Below are 12,854 nucleotides of genomic sequence, written 5' to 3' on the forward strand. Positions count from 1 at the left end.
CCTCAAGGAAAACGTTGAGTCCATATGCTTCGATATCAGAGCAGCAGTTGGACGACGTTTTCTCATCTCCTCGACAAGTTCCTTCCGTTTGGACTCCATACTGTGCTCATCTTCCCCCTCAGGAAAATTGGGTAGAAAATTTATTTCAAACCGCTTGTTTTTTTTTTACACTTCTCTTAGATGCTTGGCCTTTTCTCTTTCCTCCATTTACAACATCTGTTGCCCATTTTAAATTTAAGGCTATTTTTCCAGCCGTTACATCCATTGGTGGATCCTGGCTCAGTGAGGCATGGGTGTTTTAGGATGCACTGAGTACCTATCTCCTCTTTTTTCTCTCCTTAAGGATGAATTTTCTCTCAATCACACGTTACTAACTCTGCTTTCTCCCGAAGTCCTTTGACTTACGTCTCATGGGGTCATCGGACCCTATGAGACGGCATAGATCCTATCTGCCTGATGGATCGTCTGGGTCGTGGAATTCCTGCTCATGACTACGCCACTGTCCTGTTGAGACTCCTCCCTCCTCCCCACCGCCATCTGCCTGATGGATCGTGGAATCTCCATGCCTACTATGAACTATTCATACACAATGTCATATTCATTATTCATTTAACTCTAAATCTGTGCTTCTGTACACATTACATCTATTGCATCTGTCCATCCTAGGAGAGGGATCCTCCTCTGTTGCACTCCTGCAGGTTTCCTTTTTTTTCCCCTGAAGGGTTATTTGGGAGTTTTCCTGGTCCGATGTGAGGTTTTGGGGCAGGGATGTCTATGTGTACAGATTGTAAAGCACTCCGAGACAAATTTGTAATTTGTGAAATTGGGCTATACAAATAAACTGAATTGAATTGAATTGAATTGTTTCAGAATCAGTGCCGTTGCGACATCATTGAAATCTTCATCCCTTGGATACGCCTTGAAGCTGTAAATTGTTTCTGCCAATCTTTCCAGGATCTCATGCTTCATGTCCCTGGGCACCTGCAGAGATGTCTGATCTCTCATGAAGTGAAGATTTCCTTGACGTAATCTATATTCAATGTCCACAGGAAAATAAGGGATCTCAAACACGACTTTCATGGGAGGAAAGAGAGATGATCTCCGTGTCAGCATTACTTGATGTAGGTGTTGAAACCGTGGCAATAATTTTGAGTGTGGCTTTATCTGGCATGTCAGCAATCTCAGTGAGGTTAACAAGGGCATTGTTAAATTCAGGATCCTCGTATTGAAGGGAGAACTTGTAAGGAAGACCCAGCTTCTCCTCCAGCTGTTCAACAAGTGAGTCCAGTGACTGTGGTTTCCCATGGAGTGTAATTTTCCTGATGTCACTGTCCTGTACAATTATTCTCAGGGTGGTCATTATGTCCAGTTTTTGTTGTGACTCTACAAAAGATCCAAAAAACATGCAGTTTAGATACTTGATGAAACTGGACATCTAAATCTTTAGCATCTAAAATCAGCAGAAAATATAATGGCGAAGGGTAACAAATGTTTTGCCTCTTATTCTGTAGGCTGCCAGAGGAAACGGGTCATTCAGATCAGAGAGCTTGTTGACCGACAGTGATGTCACATGACTGCAGTAGTATAAAAGTCAGTCAGTGATTTATTGACTTTAGGTATTAGAGTCATTTAACGTGTTCTGTAAAGCATAGAATTTAGCCGGGGCCGCGCAAGTCAGAAGGAGGGCGGTAGTTCCCGGTTTCCCCTATGGCCAGTACGCCCCTGCCTACAACGCCGTGATTAGTGATGTACCGTCATATCTTAAGTAGCTTGTAGTACCATATTGCCACACTACAGCGCTGCGCTCACTAAATGTGCAGCTACTCGTGGTTCATAGAGTGCTAAAAAGTAGGATAGGACCGAAAGCCTTCAGTTATCAAGCTCCTCTTTAGAGTAAACCAGCGGTTCCCAAACTCAAGAATGCCGCGGCCCAATTTGAAATCTGAAAATCTTCTGCGGCCCACCCAAGCCTTTACTCACAACTCTGATCAAAACATAAGCACCTTACCACGTGAAAGCCACCGGACTTCAGTGTGCAGGAGAAGCTGCCGGTGGTCGCTTCCCATCTCCGCGCATAATATGGCAAACAGGCGTGATTGCAGTGGACGACTTTTGATGAAATTTACTGTTCTCACTGCTTCATCCAAAACCGCCTTTAATTCAGCAGGCATCGCTCATCTGGACAAAACTGCTTGATACGCCTTGAAGCTGTAAATTGTTTCCGCCAATTTTTCCAGGATCTCATGCTTCATGTCCCTGGGCACCTGCAGATATGTCTGATCTCTCATGTAGTGAAGATTTCCTTGACGTAATCTATATTCAATGTCCACAGGAAAATAAGGGATCTCAAACACGACTTTCAGGGGAGGAAAGAGAGATGATCTCCGTGTCAGCAGTACTTGATGTAGGTGTTGAAACCGTGGCAATATTTTTAGTGTGGGTTTATCTGGCATGTCAGCAATCTCAGTGAGGTTAACAAGGGCATTGTTAAAATCAGGATCCTCGTATTGAAGGGAGAACTTGTAAGGAAGACCCAGCTTCTCCTCCAGCTGTTCGACAAGTGAGTCCAGTGACTGTGGTTTCCCATGGAGTGTAATTTTCCTGATGTCACTGTCCTGTACAATTATTCTCAGGGTGGTCATTATGTCCAGTCTTTGTTATGACTCAACAAAAGATCCAAAAAACATGCAGTTTAGATACTTGATGAAACTGGACATCCAAATCTTTAGCATCTAAAATCAGCAGAAAATATAATGGCGAAGGGTAACAAATGTTTTGCCCCTTATTCTGTAGGCTGCCAGAGGAAACGGGTCATTCAGATCAGAGAGCTTGTTGACCGACAGTGATGTCACATGACAGCAGTAGTATAAAAGTCAGTCAGTGATTTATTGACTTTAGGTATTAGAGTCATTTAACGTGTTCTGTAAAGCATAGAATTTAGCCGGGGCCGCGCAAGTCAGAAGGAGGGCCGGCGGATTTCCCCGGTTTCCCCTATGGCCAGTACGCCCCTGCCTACAACGCCGTGATTAGTGATGTACCGTCATATCTTAAGTAGCTTGTAGTACCATATTGCCACACTACAGCGCTGCGCTCACTAAATGTGCAGCTACTCGTGGTTCATAGAGTGCTAAAAAGTAGGATAGGACCGAAAGCCTTCAGTTATCAAGCTCCTCTTTAGAGTAAACCAGCGGTTCCCAAACTCAAGAATGCCGCGGCCCAATTTGAAATCTGAAAATCTTCTGCGCCACCCACCCCTTTTACTCGCCAACTCTGATCAAAAACATACCACCACTTACCAGCCAAGCCACCGACTTGTGTGTGTGTGAAGCTGCCGTGGTCGCCTTCCATCTCCATAATATGGCAAACAGGCGATTGGTGGTGACTTGACTTTTGATGAAATTTTGCATCTCTCTTCATCAGCTCAATCCAAACCGCCTTAATTCAGCAGGTATCGCTTTGCTGCTGCCTCTGCCTGGTGGACACAGCAGTACAGCTGTGTCTTTGACCTTTTCAACTCACCACAGCCAGAGTCTGGTTGTAGCCCCACACACTTTGTCCAGTCTATTTCATTGGAAACCATGAATCCATTCAGTTTCAAAAATGGTTTCCGCTGTAGTATGTGAGGGTAAATGTTTGAAAAACAGAACATCTTCATGTATTTCTCCATCATGTTCATATCTGAAAAACGTAAGCAAATTTGCCAAGCTTGAAATATCTGTCGATTCATCGATCTGGAGAGCATAGAAACGGCTTGCTCGTCTTCTGCTCACTAGCTACTTCAACACATCTTCAGCCATATCATTAATACGGCGCTTTACTGTGTTATCAGACAAAGAAATCAAATTTAGTTGTTTAGCTGCTTTCTCACCAATCATGACTCCAACCATCTCTGGCAGCAGGTAAAATCAAATCCTCCCCAATGGTGTGTGGCTTCCCGGTTTTTGCTATCAGCTTTGCTACTCGGTAGGACACCTCAACTCTCGGTAGGACACCTCAACTGCCTTAGCGTTTTCACTGCCAGTGACACATGGGGATTCAATGGTTTATATACTCTTTTAGCTTGTTTTGTTTTTTAAAATCGCGGCTTGGATGAATATTGGCCATGTTTGTTTTCTAGATGGCGGCGCAGCTTGCATGGTTTCAGTGCCTCGTTTGCTAGTGTAAAGAATATATATTATAGCTTAGCATAGCCTAGTGTATTGTGCATAAATGTTATGTGTAAAGTGGAAAAACACTGGATGAGAGTTAGAAACTTCAGCAGGGCATTCCGGCGCCTGAACTGATCAAAGAAGATAACAGTGACACACGAAAGAAACTTTATGCACCACGCTCATCCTGGAAGATGACTGGAACAAAGAAGCTCTATATACTCTCAGAGCAGGAGAAGGCAACAGAGACATTTACTGAGCGCAGATAAGATAAGGAACGGTCCAAGCTAGGGCAATTATTATCCGGATTCACACACACACACACATGCCCTTTCTCTGACCCAACACACACGCACACACATGAAGAGGCCCCTTTTGATGAACGACCTTCTGGACGCAGCGGATCCCACTTCGGAAGAGATAAGACTATCTTAGAAAACTCCCGAGCTCAGTTGAAGAAGCTTCAAAGGAAGCTACAAGTGAATTCCATCTTTCCTTTCTCACACTCTTTCACAAACATATGCATTCATTGGCGGGCCACGAAGAACCAATGAATGAGCGACAACGGCGGAAGCAGAGAGACGAAGAACCAATGAGAAGATACCGCCCTCTCTTCGCTGGACCAATCAGAACTGGTCTTGATGACTATTTAAACCGTCGCGCCCTCTACTAAGGCGCCTCTCTCTGGTCTGAATACAATAGGTACCAGGCGGAGGGGGGTCCATGCATGATGTCTACTTGTATCCTGATTTCTGAATAAAACGCTTATAGGTGTAAAGTAGAAGTCTACCGCTGTTTCTTTGTCAGTGCCGTCCGGTGGTGGGTTCCTGTCCTCCAACATCAACACTATCACCTCCGAGCATAGCACACAGACGGGCAAGGGATTGTCTTCTGGTCCTAAACTGGTAAATCCCAGTGATAGGTACTCCGTTGAGTACTTTCTACGAACGTTTTTTTTAGTTTTCAGGGATTCATTATCTGAGGACTCGCTTGTTGCGTTTGATTCATCAACTTTTCTTTTCCCACCTACCGCTCCATTGTACAATTTTACTCACCAATATTGAGGTAGCTTATTGTGTCAACTAAGATTTCCCGCTATTGACGAGATACAAGACACGTCACGGATCAAAAATAAGTCAGATAAAAAATTTCTAACTTTTCAAAATTGAAAATTAAAAACATTTTATTTATTTATTGTAAATGACCTCTCGCGGCCCACCTGCAGTACCTTCGCGGCCCACCAGTGGGCCCCGGCCCACACTTTGGGAATCGTTGGAGTTGACAAAAGACTTTCCTCTTTAACAGTGCTTATAGTTAGGCTCTCAGGTTTTCACTAGCCCAGCCCATAGATATGCTACTGTAAATAATATATACTACAGTTTAGCATAGCCTAGTATTGTGTGCATGAACATTATGTGTAAAGTGGAAAGGTCACTGATAAGGTCAGAAACTCCAGTCAGGGCAATCTGGCACCTGACTGAACACAGCAAGATGACAGTGAAACACAAGAAAGAAGTTTTGCAGCGGTGGAGGCGGAGAGACGAAGAACCAATGAGAAGACACCTCCCTCTCTTTGCTGGACCAATCAGAACTGTTCTGATGAATATAACAAGACGTCGGGCCCTCTGCTCGGGCCCTCTCTCTGGTCTGAAATACCTGAGGTGTCAGACTGAGGGGGGTCCATTACCTCCCCTCCCCCCCTTCCTAAGGCTGCCCGACATGATTGACGCGTTGGGCAGAGTTGTTGGCACTCAGACTTTGGCATTAAACCGTCAGAATGACAACATCGTGGAGAAGCTGACGGCTCTGCAAATGAAATGAAATTGGATCGATTTGAAATCCTATTGGCAAACGGGAGGAAATTGGAGGAATAGTGGGTGCGCAAAACTGAATTGCAGCTACTGGAAGACCAGACCAACAATCTTAATCTTATCTGCTCCCTCTACCAGGGGCCCAAGGCGTGACTGGAACAACAACTCCCGAAGATTAAAGACATCTCATTTATTCCCCTATCCACAGACACCTGGTTGTTTTCTCCCAGTACCTTCAAGGCCACCAGTGGGCCCGCCCATCTTGTGGACTGAGAACTTTGTCTGTTGGACTGTTGACAAAAGACTTTCCTCTTTAACAGTGCTTATAGTTAGGCTCTCAGGTTTTCACTAGCCCAGCCCATAGATATGCTACTGTAAATAATATATACTACAGTTTAGCATAGCCTAGTATTGTGTGCATGAACATTATGTGTAAAGTGGAAAGGTCACTGATAAGGTCAGAAACTCCAGTCAGGGCAATCTGGCACCTGACTGAACACAGCAAGATGACAGTGAAACACAAGAAAGAAGTTTTGCAGCGGTGGAGGCGGAGAGACGAAGAACCAATGAGAAGACACCTCCCTCTCTTTGCTGGACCAATCAGAACTGTTCTGATGAATATAACAAGCCGTCGGGCCCTCTGCTCGGGCCCTCTCTCTGGTCTGAAATACCTGAGGTGTCAGACTGAGGGGGGTCCATGCATGATGTCTACTTGTATCCTGATTTTGAATAAAACGCTTGATAGATTTAAAGTAAAAGTCTACCGCTGTTTTCTTCCAGTCAGAGCCGTCCGGTGGAGATCCTGGTGGTCAACCTCAACACTACTATAGGTTTATAGGCTGCTATGGGACAGCCGCCTTCTCGCCTCATAGGGTCCATTGGAGCTGGCTGTGTCTGAAGCTGATCCTGGGTCGTGACCCCTTGCTCCTGCTTCCTGCATCCAGCCCCTGGCCTGGACATAGCCTCCTTCCCAATAGTTCTGTCTGGTGGGGCAGCCTCCTTATAAAGCCTTCTGAGGCCAATTGGTAATTTGTTGTTGTTGTTAAATATACATAATAAACCGACTTGATTTGAGTCAAAAAATATTCACTTCTATAGTACCGCTATCACCAACACCACATTGGCTATTTGCCTCTGTATCAGTTGATAATAATGTTCTAGATTTGATCAAAACCCATGCACTAAAAAATATTGCTAATTTTGCAGAAGTGGTGGAAGATAAACGACAGACAACATATCGATCATGTACCCAAGCATATACAGATCGATCGAAAGATCCAAATACGATGGAACTGGTTTTGCTGTCACCATTCATGTCATGACCCGGAGTTTCTGTCTTGTTGTGTGTCTTATTTTGAAGTCCTTCGGCGTTTCTCAATATGCGTAATTGTGCGTACTTTTCTCTACTTGTGGACTCGTGAAACGTCATCAGTCGCAGCCCAGTACATGTTCCAATTCAAAGTTCGCTTCTCGCAAAGCACGGTCAAAATGCCCGGATGTGACTTGATCCTCCCACTTTCCGGAGGATGCATCAGAGGAGACTTGTGCGTACTCTGGCCAGCCGATATCCCAGAATGCATTTCACCAGCAACCGGAAACAGTAGCGGAGGAGAAAATAAACTACTGACAGTTGACTTTTTATAAATATGACTGTTGTTAAGTCACGGAATGTAATTTTACGATGTTTTCAAGCGAGAAGTTAGTCGTTTAAAAATCTAATATGTGGTCGGTTTGTTACGATTCAGCCTAATAAAGATCTGCGCCGTAGATTTGAAGTTCTGCTCGCGGGACCACTGAGCTCCGGAGCGGCGGGTGGTCAGCGCGCTGTGTGGCCGCCGACAGCAGCCTGATCTCGGCAGGACTTTTTTAAATGCTCCGCTGGCTCTGATGTCTCCGTAGCGGTTAAACATGAGATATAATTTGGTTTGGAGGATCTAACAAGCACAAAGAGTTTATTATTTATTCACAGATAACGTTACATCAGTTTGACTGAGGGTTAAGATTCATAACTTAATATTTTAATTAAACTTTAACGTTGAACTCATGGTGTCCTTTTACTTTTGACCGAATTGTTTGCAATTACATGTGTAATAGAACTATATATACATACATATATATATTAGGGCTGTGAAACGATTAAACATTTTAATCAAATTAATCACAGGTTTCTGTGGATTAATCATGATTAATCACATATTACCGATATTCTCGGTATATTTTTGTGAGAACATAAAGATTTATGACAAAAGACAGATATAAACATTTATACACAGGGGTGTACATAACTTTTTCAGTGAGTTACTCAGGTGAGTACCGGGAGACGGTGTTTGGTACTCACTCCATATGTAGTGTCAGCTTTTGTGACTTCCACCTAGGGGGTGCCATGCGCTAGTGAGAGTGTGCTCACCAGTGTGCCGCGATGCGCACGCCGGCATCGGAGCTCTACGGCACGCGAGACGGAGAGCCGAGATATGTTAACGCGACACGTAGACACAGAAATGACATGCTGCTGAAGAGACGATCAACAACAGACGTTTAGTTTAATAAATTTGATTGAAGAGGTATATTGGAAGCTCATTCTGCGCATGCGTTAAAAAAACAAACTAATTAATCCTGTAATTTAATCATAACGCGTTAACGTTATTTTTCACAGCACTAATATATATATATGTATGTATATAACATTTATATATAATCTAAATATGTATAAACAATATAAATACATGTTTTTATTTTGTACACAATATTAATACAATTATGTGTATGATTATTTTATTTTGGATTGTGTGTGTATATAGATATATATATATACACACACAATTCAAAATAAAATAATTATATTCAAAGAATAATGAAAAAAGCAGGGTTGTCATATTTTTTTGGACAAAAAAATAATTTACAGTGAATAATTGGAGTAAACTCAGGAGCAAGAACAGCTGATGTGGTGACGTCATCAAATAAGCAGCTGTTCCAATTGCAGAAAGACCGTCCTCCCGTCCTCCGGAGTCTGGACTCCCAAGACCAGACTCCAAAAGAACACAAGTCTGTACTCGTGTACTTTGAATTGAGAAACGCCGCTTGTGTCACCCGTTTCCCTGTGATTGTCTGCCCTAATCCTGAGTGTTTCCTTCAGTGTAATTGCTAGCCCCGCCCTCATTGTGTCCACCTGTGTCTCGTTCCTCAGTGTCCAATCACCTCCGCGTGTATGTAAACCCTGTTCGTCTCATTCCCCAGTGTGGCTTCGTACCGTTTGGTTCGTGTTTGTCGTCCTGTTTAGTCGTGTTTCAAGCCAAGGAATTAAACCTTTCGTTCCAACAATTGTCTGCATTTTTGTCCTCTCTCGCTACAACATCCCGTGACAATACCATCCTTTCAGTGTGAGGTCAAAGAACATCCAACCATCTGTCGGTGTATAAAGTTGATTCATTGGCCATTTTAACAGCACTGCAGAGGGTGGAGGAGGCTCAGATCCAGTTAAGTAGTATTGTCAATACAATCATTCACATCTCATAGCACGAAGGATTTAATCAATGAAATATATAGAAAACACTGTTCCAACTTTAACATTTGGCTATTTTGGTATCATTCATGTGGGTGCCAGCACAGAGTGGTAAAGAGAAAGCAAGCATTTGAATGTCAGAACAAGGCAATCATTTTACTCAAAACTAAATCAATAATAAAAAGAAACATTAAGGAATGACAGCACAGTTGGGACGCAGGAGGCACAGGAAGACATCTTTATGGTAATAAGAATGAAGTTCGTAAGGGCAGGATAACCAGAGGAAGCACTGCAGAATAAACTATATTAACCACTGAGGATTGGACACAAGGCTGAACAAAACCATGCAACTAATAAATAAACACTAATCAGGACTATGTGAGCACTGCAATATAGTGGAAACTGTAAAACATAATTTGCCAGAAACTCATAGTTGAGAGACAGGTTCTTTCTTTTTTTTAAAGGGATAGATAACTCTGGTCCACACCCCAATACAGTAGGTAGTGGTAATGCACATTTTGTTGGATGCCATCTGCCATAAAGCCTAAAAAGATAAACAGTGACGGCGCTGACACGATTAGGTGAATAACAGGTGCACTGAATGAGCCGATTAGGTGAGTGCGAATGGGCAGGGGTGTGTGTGTGGCAAGACTTGAGTGATTGCCGTTGACGAGTTCCAGCTGCGGTGGAAGTGTGGTTGAGTTTTTGAGACTCTCAGCATTTCTCTATGGGTTATTGTCAGTACTTCTCTACATGTGTTCTCGTGGACTCGTGAAACGTCATCAGTCGCAGCCCGAGTACATGTTCCAATTCAAAGTCTGCTTCTCGCAAAGCACGGTCAAAATGCCCTGATGTGACTTGACCCTCCTACTTTCCAGAGGATGCATCAGAGGAGAATTGTGCGTACTCTGGCCAGCCGATATCCCAGAATGCATTTCGCACCAGCAACTGGAAACAAAGGAGGAGAAAATAAACAACGGATTGTTGACTTTTTCGAAATACAATTAAGTCACGTAATGTACTTTTATGATTTCAGGAGAGAAGTTGGTAGCTAAATCAAATCTGTGGTCGGTTTGTTAGGATTCAACCTAACAAAAATATGGGCCGTAGATCTGAGGTTCTGCTCGCGGGACCTTTGAGCGCCGCAGCGCTGGGCGGTCAGCGCTCAGTATGGCCGCCGAGAACAGCCTGATCTCGGCAGGACTTTTTTAATTGCTTTGCTGGCTCTGCTATCTCTGTAGCAGTTAAACATTAGATATAATAATTGGGTTCTGGAGGATCTAACGAGCACAAAGAGTTTGATTTATTCACAGATAACCCTCAGTCAAACTGATTCAACGTTAAGATTCATTAGATATTTATTGAGTAACACAGGGTGTGACAAAAGGTATTCCAGTCGATGAATATCTCGAAAAAAATCCAACGCACTACGAGTAGGGGCGAAGTGATCAGAATGAAGCGATTGCTAAGAACAGTTAATGGTGAAAGGGTTGACAGCCTTTCGGTCATTTGAGTTTCACGGGACCGTTCTTCGAGAAAATAATTAAAATAGGATTCATGAGTTTCCATGTTGGGCCCTTTCCTCTTCGCTGCTACAAAAGATTCTGTTCATGGCATATACATTGTACCGACCAAGTCGAACACAAAACGGAGAAAATCTAAATAGTGAGGGGATCTGAGAAATTCTTTGGTTTAAAAGGGACATCCTGGGACTATATTAATAAAAGACAAGACAGGAAGCCAAGAAGCCTAGCCCTCAGGGATAGGAATACAAGCTTGATATCAAGTGTCTAAGAGTTTAAATGATTCATTAAAAAACTAAAGGATACCAGAAATGTGTGTTCAGGAAATGTGGCTAGTTTGTTTATAAAGGATATTATGGTATTTGCAGGGAGAGTGGGGGTTATTGGAGGAGGTTGTATAATATTTGTTAAACCAGGTATTACACAAGAGTTTTGGCAAAAGGAACACAGGTAGAATGTTATAGTTGAAGTTTGGACAAGAGAAGGAACGATATGAATTGCGAACTTTTATAACTCGTTAGAAACTTTCAATTGATCTACTGGATACATTAGCAGTACATTTATAGGAGAAAATGAAATGTGTGGATATTTTAATGCACATGGGTAGTGGAAATGAAAGGGGGATAGAAGATAATACAAAACAATGTTCTTTACAAGGAAACCAATTGGTAGTGATGTAGAACTAAATGATCATGAATTAGAGTAAAACACTTTAAATTCTTGGTTGTGGTTTGATGAAAAGACAAGGGACATTAAAAGAGAGAATAATTTTATGAGTACTAAATATAAGGTGTTTGATGGGAAGTGTCAGGCCTGGCCTAAAATGAGGACTCGGATGGAGAGAATAGAACGTATGAGCCTATTTTATTGAATTCAGAACCTCTTTGAGGAGTGACAAATAAATGGGCCATGAAAAATAAACTCACTAAATATACTAGGGCCTGGCAAGATAAATTGCGAAAGAAAAAAACTTCCTAAAAATGAAAGTCTCCAATAAAAGGAAAACGGGACAGAAGAAAAAAGCCAAACCTAAAACTGGAGGCTCTACAAACTATCTAGGTCTAATCTAAACACAAAATCACTGCAAACGGGAGGACAGCAAAACGGCTGACAGAAAACTCAAGGAGGTAGTGTTACAAGATGTGCCTACGCTTCGAAGCTTGTGTCGAGTAATGGAGGGGGCGTTTCCTCGAAGTGCGTATCAAGGCTTGCTTCATTTAGGGGAGGGGCCAAAACTGATGTCCGAAAGCCTCGCTGCCCGGCTGTACCATGACTGCTTCGGGAAGTGCTGGTGTACTCTACAACAGGTGTGGGACAGGGGACCGCCGTCCTCCTCCACGGAGCACTCAACAATAAGAAGAAAAGAGGTTTTGAGTAGAATATTGTAAAAAACAAAGCTTTATTTCAAGAACACACCGTGCTCAACACTGTCCAACAACAACTATCAACACACTGTAACTTTGGGCATGAGAGGTTCAGAGCAGAATGCTTTAAGAAACATTGGGCTGGGTTTCAGAAGTTTGCAACATAAAAGAGTTTCACCCTCACATGAAAGAGGTTCAGAGCAGATGTAACATGTGGAACGGGCATGGAAGAAGTCGGCTCAGATGGTGGATTTTGCCAGCACTTATTTATTCTGCAGATAACAGAACACACACATTTGCCTTCTGATCTGTCTCTGCACTTCCACTTCCCTCAGCAATATAAAACCATTGTCCATGGAAGACAGGACCACATTAAATCTAAATAATAACAATTCATCAAAAACCTTGACATGTAACATACAAGGGGAAAACAGAGACCCCTAATGGACAAAATAAATAACTACATGAGCTAGTCATTTCAGCAGAAACAGCGAAAATTCTAACTTAAC

The sequence above is a fragment of the Pseudoliparis swirei genome, chromosome 19 (genome assembly GCF_029220125.1).
Source record: "Pseudoliparis swirei isolate HS2019 ecotype Mariana Trench chromosome 19, NWPU_hadal_v1, whole genome shotgun sequence".
Lineage (NCBI taxonomy): Eukaryota > Metazoa > Chordata > Actinopteri > Perciformes > Liparidae > Pseudoliparis > Pseudoliparis swirei.